Source organism: Clarias gariepinus, chromosome 14, assembly GCF_024256425.1.
Source record: "Clarias gariepinus isolate MV-2021 ecotype Netherlands chromosome 14, CGAR_prim_01v2, whole genome shotgun sequence".
Lineage (NCBI taxonomy): Eukaryota > Metazoa > Chordata > Actinopteri > Siluriformes > Clariidae > Clarias > Clarias gariepinus.
This window is the reverse complement of record NC_071113.1, coordinates 8,986,769-9,000,472: the sequence shown is the minus strand read 5'-3', so window position 1 is coordinate 9,000,472 and position 13,704 is coordinate 8,986,769. Positions and strand designations below refer to the sequence as shown.

The window sequence follows — 13,704 nt, the reverse complement described above, 5'->3', positions numbered from 1 at the left end:
TTAAACAATAATCATTTTAAATTAAAATTATGCATTTATTTGTACATATATTTAGTATTGATACTAAAATTTATGTACTGTAAGCTTCACAAAAACTGTTGCTTAAATTAAAGCATTCTGTGTTTTGGTAAAAGCAAAATAAGAAAAAAATCTGTAGTGTCCGTAATCATGGTAAATTCGTGTTGCAATATCCTAACAGGTTTTTTTTATTTTAGAAATATACACTTTTTCAGGTTTATATCTTTTTCGTGTGAAATCTAAAAGTTTCATCTGAATGACAGTTAAGATTATTGAAAGATTTAAATTCAAAAAAGTTATAGGCACTACATCAAAGAAATTTGATAAAATTGTATATTAGCAAATATATATACTGCATGAAATTGTATTTAGCAAATGTGTTTTTTTTCTTCTATCTGATAAAAATATAAATGTGTATGCGTATTTACAAAAAAAATAAAATAACCAGAAGCATAGATCTGGAGATAAGAAGCATTAAACATGATATGATCCTATCTGAAAATTTACTTTTTCACCTAGGTGAGACATTTTTTGTTGCACTACCAATACCAACCTGGATCTAATGAGAAATATTCTAGCATTGGAAGGACCAGGGAAGCTATATTAGCTGTAACTATAAAGGAAAAAAACTCAAAACCCAAATATATTGATTGTACAAGTTGAAAATCATTTCCAGTCGTATATTTAACCGGTATATTGGACTGGCTTTAACTGTTTGTGAAAAACCCTGCTGTAAGGAGATACCCAGGTCACGTGACTATTTGCTATGCAAATTTCTGGTGACTCCGACTCTGCTGATTGGTCCGTGATCTCATGCGCACGTTCACCTGGAACAAACCGCAGGCGCGTTCAGAACTGGACAGCTCAGTGTCTTGATCAGAGCTCCACACACACAATCACACACACACACATACACGCGCGCGCGCAGAGGCGCACACACCGGCACACGTACCTGTTTGTGTGTGTGTGTGTGTGTGTGTGTGTCTCATGCGTAATGCGATTACTCTCGTGTCGTGGGGATTTAAGGGTCATTTCGGAAAATTGTTGCCAGCGGCCGTGGAGGTAGAATAGAACATTTGGACAACACTTTTTTCCCCCCCTTTCCGATGGACTTAATTTAGCTGGAGAGTTTAAGCGTTTAAATCCGCCTATGGGAGTAACACACGCGCAAATACACACGCGCGCGCGCGGGCACACGCACACATATACGCACACGCGCGCAGAGGGCGCTAGTGTGTGGCAGAGGAACGTTTCTACATCTCTACAGGATGTGCTCGCTTCTCAGGCACTTTCACGCCGAGTCTGAGGGGGGACTACCTGCCTTTCCAAACTAGCATGGTAAGACTTTTTCATGTGCACATCATTTATTAACTCATCTCTTTATTAATAAAGTGAGAGAGATATTTTGTGCCAGGCGGACTTGGCACACGTTCGCGCCTGACATCATAATGCTTGGATCGGATCATGAACCCAAGCTCCTTCTCTCTCTCTCTCTCTCTCTCTATTTTTTGTTGTTGTAATAATTCTGTCTAGTCCCTCTATGCTGGATTAAAAATCGCTGCCTGTATTGTATTGTGATGTATTGCATGGACCTAACATCTTCCATCATACCCGAAAGCGCAAAACCTCTATTTTACACCATAACCTATCCTATTTACTTTTCTAACATCTTACATCATTAATGCATATATATATATATTAGCTCTGTGTATGCTGAGTTTGCTTGCACACACGAGTGATCTGTAGGAGATTACAGTGTGCATCAGTTCATCTAATTAGCTCGAACATCCTCCGCCAATCTGTTGCCTCACTACAGTGTAAAAGTAGTATTGATTGAGATGAAAGTGCGCATTGAGAGTGTCGCTGGTTTGGACATGAATGGAGTTGCGGTGTTGCTCACTGTAGCTTCGGAACCTTATTTATTTCATCGTTTGGTTTTCCTGGAGCGTGGCGGGAAAGGCTTACAGGAAAGAAGATTAATCTTCAGGAAAATAAACCCTGATAAACCACCTGCTTGCACTTTAAAGCGTTGCTCGTCTGAGGATTGTTTTTAAACATGCTTATTTATTCGGAACTTTGTTCCTACTGTGGTGTACTACAGTATCCTATCCTATCCTATACCACACTGCAGTGATTCTCAACCCTAATTCTCATCCATATTTTAGTGTTTTATTTGCTCTGTCACACCCATTACAACTTGGAAAAAAAAACATCTGTAAAGAAGTCTGTAATTACTTCATTAGTTTAATCAGGTACTGAGAGGGAAAATACAGAACAGGACGTCGTCCAGGACCAGGGTCGAGAACCATCACTATACAGTACCATAATATACAGTACCAACTCATACAATACCAGGACATACTATATTATATCACATTATACTATACTACTCTTTACTATACTATACTATACTATACTATACTATACTATACTATACTGTAACTGATAACTGATGTTTATTACTTCATTAGTTAAATCAGGTACTGAGAGGACAATGCAGGACAGGGGGTAATCCTTAATCAGGGTCGAGAGCCACCGCTACTGTATGTAGTACCTTTCTATACAGTACCAACTCATACCATACCATACCACATTATACTTTACTACTGTACCAAACCACACAATACTATAACTATAACTGATAAATATTATACCATACAACTCTATACCCTACCATGCCATATCATGGCATACTATACAATACGATGTGATACAACAAAACATTATATATACTAACTGTTAATTGATTTAACATTAGTTAAATCAGGTACTGAGAGGACAATGTAGGGGGGGTCCTCCATGACCAGGGTTAGGAACCACTGCTGTACAGTACCATTCTATACAGCACCAATTCATACCATATCAGGACATACTATATTATACCACATTTTACTATACTACTCTATACCATACCATGCCATACCAAAGTATACTATACTATAACTAATAAATATTATAACATAGCATACTATAATATACAGAATACTATATTATACCCTCTGTCCAGCAGATTTTAGTGCTTTTATTGCTCTGTCACACCTATTACAACCAAAAAAATCTGTTAATTAACTCATCAGTTAAATCAGGTGTGCTGAGACACTGAGAGGACAATGCAGGACAGGGTGTCCTTTAGGACCAGGGCCGAGAATCATTTTTATACAGTACCATTCTACACAGTACCAAGTCATACAATACTAGGACATGCTCCACTACATCATACCATACAGTACATACTATAACATGTCAAACCAAACCATACTATACTATATCTGATAAATATTAGACTGTATAAGTCTAAGAGGCACTGTCTGTGAGGCACTCGGGTTTCCTCCCACACTCCAAAAACATGCAGATTATGTTAATTGGTTATTCCCAAATTGCCTGTAGTGTTTGAATGAGTGCGTAAGTGTATTTATGTTTGTGTATGTGCCCTGCAATGGATTGGCACCCCATCCATGGTGTACCCTGTTTCCTGGGATAGGCTCCAGGCCCCCCGTGACCCTATACATATGATAAAGCAGTATAGGCGATAAATAAGTAAGTACAGTAAGTATATACTATACCAATCATAAAATACCATAGCATATTATACTATACTGGTCTATACCATACTGTCCCATACTATACCATACTATTTTATACCATACCATACTATACATATTTACAACTCTATTCCAGGGCTGCTTAATTATAGAAAAATCATAATAATTAATATTTTGGTCAGTACTGAGATCACAATTATTTAGCACAATACCTCATTAACTTTGGGAACATCATGCATTTGTTCGTCTTTAAATAAAACAGCCTGGTGTTTTTGACAGTGGAGATAAATACCCCAGAGATAAATACCACAGCCTGGGTGAGAGTATGTTTAGTAAGGGAAGGGAGTGCACTGCTGTAAAGTAAAAGAATGTGATGGATTTCTAACACAAAACGGGAACTTTACTGTAAAAAAAGAAATGCAGCACAAAAATAATTTAAATCACAGTTAGGTTGTTTTCATAATCGTCGGAAGCCATGATTGTAATTGAAATTGATATTTATTGAATTGCAAAATCTTATACCATACCATACTCTACCATACCATACCAAACCATACCACATTATACCATTCCATACCATACCATACCATACCATACCATACCATACCATACCATACCAAACCATTCCATACCATACCATACCATACCATACCAAACCATACCACATTATACCATACCATACCATACCAAACCATTCCATACCATACCATACCATACCATACCAAACCATACCATACCATACCATACCAAACCATACCACATTATACCATTCCATAACACATTATACCATACCATACCATACCATACCACACCACATTATACCATTCCATACCAGACCATACCATACCACATTATACCATACCATACCACATTATACCATTCCATAACACATTATACCATTCCATAACACATTATACCATACCATACCACATTATACCATACCATACCACATTATACCATACCATACCACACCACATTATACCATTCCATACCATTCCATACCAGACCATACCATACCACATTATACCATACCATACCACGTTATACCATTCCATAACACATTATATCATACCATACCATACCACATTATACCATTCCATAACACATTATACCATACCATACCATACCATACCATACCACATTATACCCTACCATACCACATTATACCATACCATACCATACCACATTATACCATTCCATAACACATCATACCATACCATACCATTCCATACCACATTATACCATTCCATAACACATCATACCATACCATACCATTCCATACCATACCACATTATACCATACCATACCATACCATACCATACCATACCATACCATACCATATCATACCATTCTTTACTATACCTATCGGTGATAAATATTATATTATTTTATACAGTTATGTGCTCTAAAGTATTAAGCCTCTATCATTTCTTTATATTTTGATTCCAAAGAGCCAGACTTTTTGCTTTTTATGTAGGCTTCATTAATGTTTAGGGATCAGTTTAGAAGAATGTTTTTGTTTGTTTGTTTGTTAAGCCACACAGTGACCTATAAATCGCTCAAGCATAAAAAAACATCTAATATAAGGCATGAACCAGTGAGAAACAGGTGCAGATGATGACAGATGATCAGGCCGGGGATTAGTATACTGGCGATGATGAATGCTGAGTGGTTGGAACAGACGAGAGGGGAAATGAGGTTGCTGCTGAGGATGTTATGTAAACAACCGATTTTTAACTTGTATCTTTAGCAACTTTGCAGCCTGTCAAAGAAAAAACATTTCTTTATTTAATCTATTTGATTTGATTTCATTTAATATGAAGAAATGAGAGACCGCTCAAGACTATTGCATAGGACTATACTATACTACAATACACTATAGTATACTATATTGTAGCATAGTGTATTATACTATACCATACCATACCATAGAATGTTTCATTTATGTTTTTACAATTATAAAAAAACTGATAAATACATTTCAACTTGCTTTCCCTCATATACCAGAGACATACAGTCTATAACAGGATGTACGGAAGCTATTCGTTTTCTAACAAACTACCCAGGCGATTTTAATAAAATGGATAGCCGGCAGGGCACCAGAATGTAATTATCCCACCACATGCTGTGGCTGTTCCCTGAACAGGGTAAAAAGCTTTTCTACTAAAGGACCCATGGGCACCTTACACTCTCCCCTCATCTGCTCATTAATTATTGACTCGCGCCGATGCGAATACTAGCCTCTGTCATGGTGAGTCATTTGACCGATTCTTTTAAACAAGCTTTTCAAGTGACTCAGATGACTACATACAAGTCCTTTGGTACATTATTCTGACATTAATCTAGATATATTGATATACAACACTGTTATCAAACAAAAAAACCTTTCAATAGTGTGAACACTCAGAAACAACATCGCACCCTTATTATGAATAGACTTTCACCTTTAAAACATGTAACCCTCTTCGGTATATAAGGTATTTATTTTTCCTTTTTTAACATAATATTGCATGTTACAGGAGTTTTTTTTTACTTAATTAAAATGTAAAATATTACAAAGTAATAGTAAAAATAATTAAAAAAGCTAAAACAGTATGAGCAGTGCAGTGGTGTATTGATGATGAGCACGGTCGCCTTGCACCTCCAGGGTCAGGGTTCGATTCCCTCTGTGGAGTTTGCAGTTCTCCCTGTGTTTTGTGGGTTTCCTCTGGGTACTCCGGTTTCCTCCCACAATCCAAGTGCAGGTTAGGCTAATTGTCCTTCTGAAAATTGTCTTTGGTGTGTGTGTATGTGTGTGTGCCATAGGATGGATTGGCACCCTGTCCAGGGTGTACCCTGCGATAGGCTCCAGACCCCCCACAACCCTGTACAGGATAATCACTGTAGCAGATAAATGAATAAATTAATAAAACTTAAAAAAAATAAATATTGTAAAGTAGTTTACATTAGGAATGAGATGAGGCAGACACAAATATTGTAGGTAAAGTAAGTATACTGTAGGTCTTCCGATTAGCAAACAGTGTAACAAAGAAAATCCAAAGATGTAATCCGGCACACACAAGTGGCAAAAAGAAATTTAAAGTGCTCTGTATCGTCTTCAAGTAACTTGCAAGAGCATATACTTGGCAATGACTTACTGTTTACTTCCGTGTTGATTACACTCACGTGTGTGTAGTTTAGAACTCATGCATTTCAAGAGTCATAGTTTTTTTCTTGGTATATCAGTGTGTTGCATTTGTCTGCTGCCTCCACAGTTTATTGGAAAAGACAAGTTTTCTGCTAAAATTATGCTTGATTTAAAGAATTAAAAAAGGCTTAGTGATGCACGTGGAGAGCGAAGGCAGGACCGTTCAGTTGAAGAGCCACTGAAGCTCGATTTGCTGAAAAGGTTAATGCTGGCTCCAACAGAAAGGCATCAGTGCATTAGGGTTTCGGTCGCTAAGGCGGTTGAGGGAGCTACACAATATTAGGCGGTTGGTCTTGATGTTATGGCTGACTGGTGTTTCGATATATAGATATTTAGAAATAAAACGTACTAAAGATAAAGGTAACTCCCCAGTGATAACGAAACACACCCGTGAGTACCGCGAGTGTGAGAACAGCGGTGTATATCTAAGAACTCATATAAATTTCATAATCCAGTTTCCCTGCACCGCATTGCAGGCTGTTACAAGTCAGGCATAACACTGTCTAAAGTAATATTAAAAAAGGAGGCAAGTTTGATGTCATACCTAATTACATTCTGTTTAATAGTGTTGAAAAAAAAGTTTAAGATATTTAACTGGTGTGCTCCCTAGAAGTCACGGAATTCACCCTCAGCAGTACACTTGATTTGTTGTTCAAATCAAACTGTCATTCACGTGTGTTCATAAAACAGCTGGAAGTGGTTATGATCTGAATTATAATCCAGCAATAGGGTTTAATGTGAATAACCAGAGATGTATATGACTGCAGGGGTAAAGGCGTGGTGTTATCTTCTTTCTTAAATCAGAATACATCAGAGAACATATTAAACACTGACAGCATGCCACCACACGGCCGTGTTGAAAATCATTAAAGATGAGCAATACATTGAAAACAAAGCCTTCTCTGGGAGCTATGTTAAAAACCCTGTCACAGATTTGGTGTCAGACAAACCATCAGTGTTTTCTGGCTTTATTTAAAAAAAAATACTTTTTTAGAGATATGTACTGCAGTGTGTGCTGTAAGACCTCCCAGAGGTTTGTGGAGCTTATTCAACACCTTAGTTGAACTTTTTGATCTGACTCCTACGTGAGCGTCTTGATTGGGTTAGGACTGGGTGACTGAGCAGGCCATTCCATTACAGACAGCTCTTCTCTAAATCTCCTTTACATCTCTTTCACACACTGAGCTGTGTTTTAGTGTCACCAAGGTTGAAAAATGTTCCAAAAAAAAAGCAAGTTGTCTCAAACTTTTCAGAGAAGTGTATGCCTGAGGGACTATTAATATGATGGTTAAATGAGCCCACCGAGGTCTGCATTGTGAGGATTGTAAGTCTTTCTTTGGTAATTGTTTCTAATTACGGTAATAAAATGGAGGAGTTTAGAACAAGACATCGCAGATTGTTTTGTTTCTCCTGTTAGTGCCTCATTGTATTACACTGTCTTTAACCTCTAGTTCTGGTGTTGTTTGTTGAGCTGCACCATACTTTCTTGGCTGTGGTTTTTCTTGTTTTATCTAACTGCTTAAAGCTTACAATGCATGCACTGGATCTCGTTGGTAGGCATCAGTCAAGAGAGGGTTAAAAAAGGATTTCTGGAACATTAAAAAGGAACACCATGGAGGTCATCATGGAATAAATTGGGGCACCACGGTGACATTACCAACAACAGGACGTCCTTCCAGAATTGACAAAAGGACAAGAAAAATCATATCAGGGACGCTGCCAAGAGACCCAACACGACATTAATGGAGCTGCAGGAATCTCTGGCAAGCGCAGGTCATTCCCTGCGGGTCAAAGGCTATGGGATAGGATGGCTAGATGGAAGCACATATTCCACTAATTAAAAAATACTTAAATTTTGATAATAAAATAAAAAATTAAATTCAATCCTGCAAAAATCACCAAAAACCATATGGCAATAATTTTATCTAATGAGACCATGGTAGTAATTTATGGGCATAAAGATATGTGGCACAGTGTTGTATTGGTTAGCACTACAGCCTCACACCTCCAGGTTCGATGGTTTGATTCCCGCTGCATGGAGTTTGAATGTTCTCCCCGTGCTTGGTGGGTTTCCTCCGGGTTCTCCGGTTTTCTTCCACATTCCAAATACATGCAGATTAAGTTAATTAGTATTCCCAAATTGCCTGTAGTGTGTGTGTGTGTGTGTGTGTGTGTGTGTGTGTGTGTGTGTGTGTGTGTGTGTGTGTGTGTGTGTGTGTCCTATGATGACTTGGCACCCTGTCCAGGGTGTACACCATCTCATCTCCTGGGACTTGGCTTCAGACCCCTGCAACCCTGTGCAGGATAAAAAATTTAATAAATGATTAAACTTTGATGATTAAGATTAATGAATGACTAAATGTTTGGCCTAAAACAAGACCAAAAGAACACCAAACCGATTAGAAGATTCAAGATTTTTACTGTCATATATACCTAGGTCATACAGTATATACCCTGTCTTACAGTAGCCTCTCGAGAACTAGGAGATAGAAGGGCAGTGAACACTAAAATTACAGTAAAAGGTATATACAAAAAAAGTAATAATAAATAAATACAGAAATAATAATAATAAAAAAGGCAAATAAAATTTTAAATTTATACGTTTTTAATATTGCAGTTCCTTTGTGCTCCTACAGGTGGTGTTTCAAACTATTCACAGCATCCTGTTTGCTTGGAGCAAATTATTTGCCATATTTGTTTAGAATTGTTACATATTTTAAACCAAAAAGTAGTATTGAATCGGCATCGTTACTAAATACAACACAATAAATTTGGTACCTGAGTATTGTGATAATATTGTATTAGGTGATCATTAGTAATAATCAGTAATAGCCATGTTGAAGCACGGTGGTGGCAGCACTGGTTCTAGTGTAGGCAGAGTAAAGTATATAAATAAATAAACAAAGTAATCAGTTAAACATGATATTCCAAGCACAAAACCAAGCCAAATAAGCACCGGCTTAGGAAGAAGAAAAAGCTTAATCGATTTTGGATTGGTCTGGTCGGAGCCCGGATTTAAAGCCTATCAAAAAAACCTGTGGAATGAATTGAAGAGGGCTGTGCACAGGAGATCCTCTCACAATGTTATAGCTCTGGAGCATTTTTTGCAGGGAATGGAAACAAATTGCAGATTCAAAATGCCTAAAAGTGCAAAAAAATGATGTATTACAAGCAAAAGTTTTCTCCAGTATATTGTATTGGAGTGTTTAGATTTTAACTATCTACTGTATATCCGCATCTGAGTATCTGCAAGGCCATGAGGGCAACTTGCACCGGTGCGTCTGATATCACATGTGCATATAATGTGATCGTAGCCATTAGGAGGCAAAGCAATCAAATAAATAGTCCTGAAAGTTGAATTTTACTGTAGAAATTGTGTAAAGCAATGGAATGTTGATGACATTGAGACCACATTGAGAATGAGCACTTACCTCTGGTTTCTGCATCACCGATTCTGTGCGGCGAGGTATTTAATGTGAGGTTTTTTTAGGTTTGTTCCATGGAAGAAAAAGGACACAAGGATATTGCATATTAAAAGAAAACGAAGTGTCGGTCTGAATCACATTCAGATTCTTTCACTGTTTTAGTGGTAATAAGAACTATTCTTGTAGAAGGTAAAATTCAGCTGCAGCCCTGCATACTAAAACTTTGCCTCAGCCAAATAAACTAATATTCAATCCCACAATCCCAGATGAACAAAGTGTTATCTAACAGTCATGCAAATTCTCCCGACACTGACATTAACAGGAACTGTGTTTTTACAGTACAGTGGAACTTTGGCTTGTGAGTGTTTTGCAAGGCTAGCAAAATTTTAATAAATTTTACAAGATAGTACAGGATACATTTTAACTTGTAGTAGTATGTATGCGCTTTGTTTCCCGAGCGTCACATAATCACAACTGAGCCAATGGGGTCTTCCTTCTTGCGCATTTTAGGATTGTGGGTAATCCTCTTCCATGCTCAGTATCAGTGCGCGTATGTCATTCGTATAGTCAACATTCATGCGCGCATGTTCAGCTTTACTCACACACGCACACACAAACACACACATACACACACACACACACACACTAACGGAAACACTGCTCCGTCAGGATTTTTTTCCAAGGTAAAGTGCTGCTTAATTTGTTTTATTTTTACTTTACATATTGTATAATTTTTTTATATGAATATTTTTGGGTTGTGGAACGAAACCACATTATTCCATAATTTCTTATGGGGGGAAATTCACTTTGATATACGAGTGCTTTGATTGATATACATGCTTCAGGAACTAATTGCTCGCAATGCAAGGTTTAAATATCCAAATCGGTTTACAACTAAAAAATTTGCTTAAAATTTGTCCTCGGAACACGGCCAAGAAACCTCCATCCCAAGCTGCCGTCATTAGTTAAACAAAGGCATGAGTGCATCGCGCAGCAACAGTTTTCGCACATATAATAAAAGAATTTCGTGCAAAGTGGATTGACGTCCAAACCTTTGCTGAGAACTATCACCCGAACTAAAATGTGTGGAGTACTATGCCTTATGAATGATAACACAGTGTCCTTTTTGTGCAGCGCAGTTGCGCAAGTGTGCAGCACTGAAGAAACAAATGTCTCTGCATAAATTTTTTTATGGCTGCCACGTACGAACCAAAGGCCAAGAAACCAACAAAAAAAAAAAAACCCTAAAGGAGAATTACCCAGTGTTATTATGGTACTGGGTGACTCTCCTTTCTAACACTAACCTCCTCCTCACACATCATCCTCTCTTCCGCTGGTTCACGTCAGAGAGTCTCCATAAGTAAGGTGCACAAACCAGATAAATATGTACATGTAAAAATTTAGTGTCTCTCCTGTACAGTTTAAATTTTTGTTTATTGTTTTATAATTTTTGTATTATTAAGTATTTTTAAATACTTTAATTCATATTTTGTGATATAAACAAAATACATCAAAAGTTTAATATAGTTCAGAGTAACGGAGAACAAATTAGTTTCTATTCACATGTATTCATTATGATATACAGTATACTGTATATACACAGTGGTCAAAAGCTTTGAGAATGAAAGTCTGCTGCTTCAGTGTTTTTAGATATTTGTCAGATGTAGTATAATTACAAGCATTTCATAAGTGTCAAATGCTTTTATTGACAATTACATTAAGTTTATGCAAAAAGTCAATATTTGCAGTGTTGACCCTTCTTTTTCAAGACCTCTGCAATTCGCCCTTGCCCTGCTGTCAATCATTCTTGCATCTTCAGTGCTTGGAGTTTGTCAGAATTTGTGGGCTTTTGTTTCTCCACCCTTCTTTTAAGGAATGACCACAAGTTCTCAATGGGATCAAGGTCTGGGGAGTTTCCTGACCATGGACCCAAAATGTTTTTTTTCCTGAGCCACTTAGTTCTCACTTTTGCCTTATGGCGAGGTGCTCCATCATAGAGAAAAATGCATTTTTTTTCACCAGATGCTTGGACGAAGTTGCTCTCGGAGGATGTTTTTGTACCATTCATTATTCATGGATGTGTTCTAAGGCAAAATTTGGATTGAGGCCACTTCCTTGGCTGATAAGCAACCCAACAAATAAATAGTTTCTTGATGCTTTACTGTTGTTGACTTGACACAGGGCTGATGGTAGCAAATATTGACTCTGTGCATAAACTTAATGTATTTTTTAATAAAAGCCTTTGACACTTATGAAATGCTTGTAATTATACCTTAGTATACCATAAGTAACCAACCTTTTGGCCATGTAGGAATGCTGATTGAGGAAGCAGAGGCTCAGTGTCAGTTTAGGCTCTGGGTTGCTGATCAGAGGGTCTAGGGTTTGTGCTACTGTATGTCATCGCCGGGTCACGACCTTTAGATCTTTAGGCAAGACCCTTATCCCTAAGTCCTACACAACCTAGCCACCGCATGCATTGCCGATCCCAACCCTGGTTAAAAAATGTGCGGGTTGCAACAATAAAGGCATAAAACCTGAGCCAGATCTTGCAGATCAAATAATTAAACGTGGCAACACCTAGAATAAAAGTGACAAAAACTCAGAAGAAAAAAATGTGCGGGAATGGTGATTAGTGGAGCTGAATTACTCCAGCGCTTTCCGGATGCTTGGTGATCATTATGAGTATTTGCAGTGCAGTATAAAGATTTTTATCAACTAGAAAAGCAGCCTCTGTTCTCTATGAGGTGTGGGTTAGGGTTAACCCAGATTTAACAATCTGGGTTAAAACATGTTCATATATACATGCATTTTTTTTAATTAAAATATAAATTGATGCATTTAAAAAGTTTTAAGCAATATGAAGACAAAAACAGCCTTCATTACATGATAAACACCTCCTACAGCGTGTGCTGCTTACAAATGCTGGACGCTTGGATTTAAAAAGAAGAAAACAAAACAGTAAGATAAACAGGCAGCATTTGGCTCAGTCCTGATATCAGAGCAAAAGTTCCAAATATTACACAAAAAAGTTGCAAAAAAAGTTTATTTAAAATATAACGCTGTATTAAGTGATAATTCTCCGGCCAGGAATTATGTAATTTTCAGAAATGGTCATATTCCGAAACTGAGCCAGTGGTTCTTCTCTCTCATACGCGATCGTCACTAGTATTGTCAACATCCGTGCATGTGCGTTCTGTTTCAGTGTGCGCGAGTAAAGTAAAAGTATCATTAGAGAGGTTACTTGTTAAAGATGCAGTTTTCAGAGAGAGCATTGACAGAGCAGTATTTCCATTAGTGTGTATGTTTGTGTGTGTGTGTGTGTGTGTGTGTGCACGCACATGTGTGTGAAAGTTGTCCTACACAGTAGCCCCCTCCCTCCTTCTCTCTCGTTTTACTTCATCTTCACACACACACACACACACACACACACACACATACAAACACACATAAACACACATATACTGTACACTCTAACACACAGTATTCTTTGTAAAGTTAAAGTGCACTTACTGTACTCCAGATGCCTAGACGT

The 13,704-nt window shown here is 37.6% G+C and overlaps 1 protein-coding gene across 1 annotated transcript in view; it reads left to right on the top strand.

The window, feature by feature from the left end:
* Nucleotides 1-1,272: 1,272 nt before the first annotated feature.
* Nucleotides 1,273-13,704, top strand: part of pcdh15b (protocadherin-related 15b) — a 244,070-nt gene continuing 231,638 nt past the window's right edge. The window contains exon 1 of the mRNA XM_053511130.1: nt 1,273-1,356. The gene's annotated coding sequence lies outside the window, so the exon portion shown is untranslated. The remainder of the gene's footprint in view (nt 1,357-13,704) is intronic.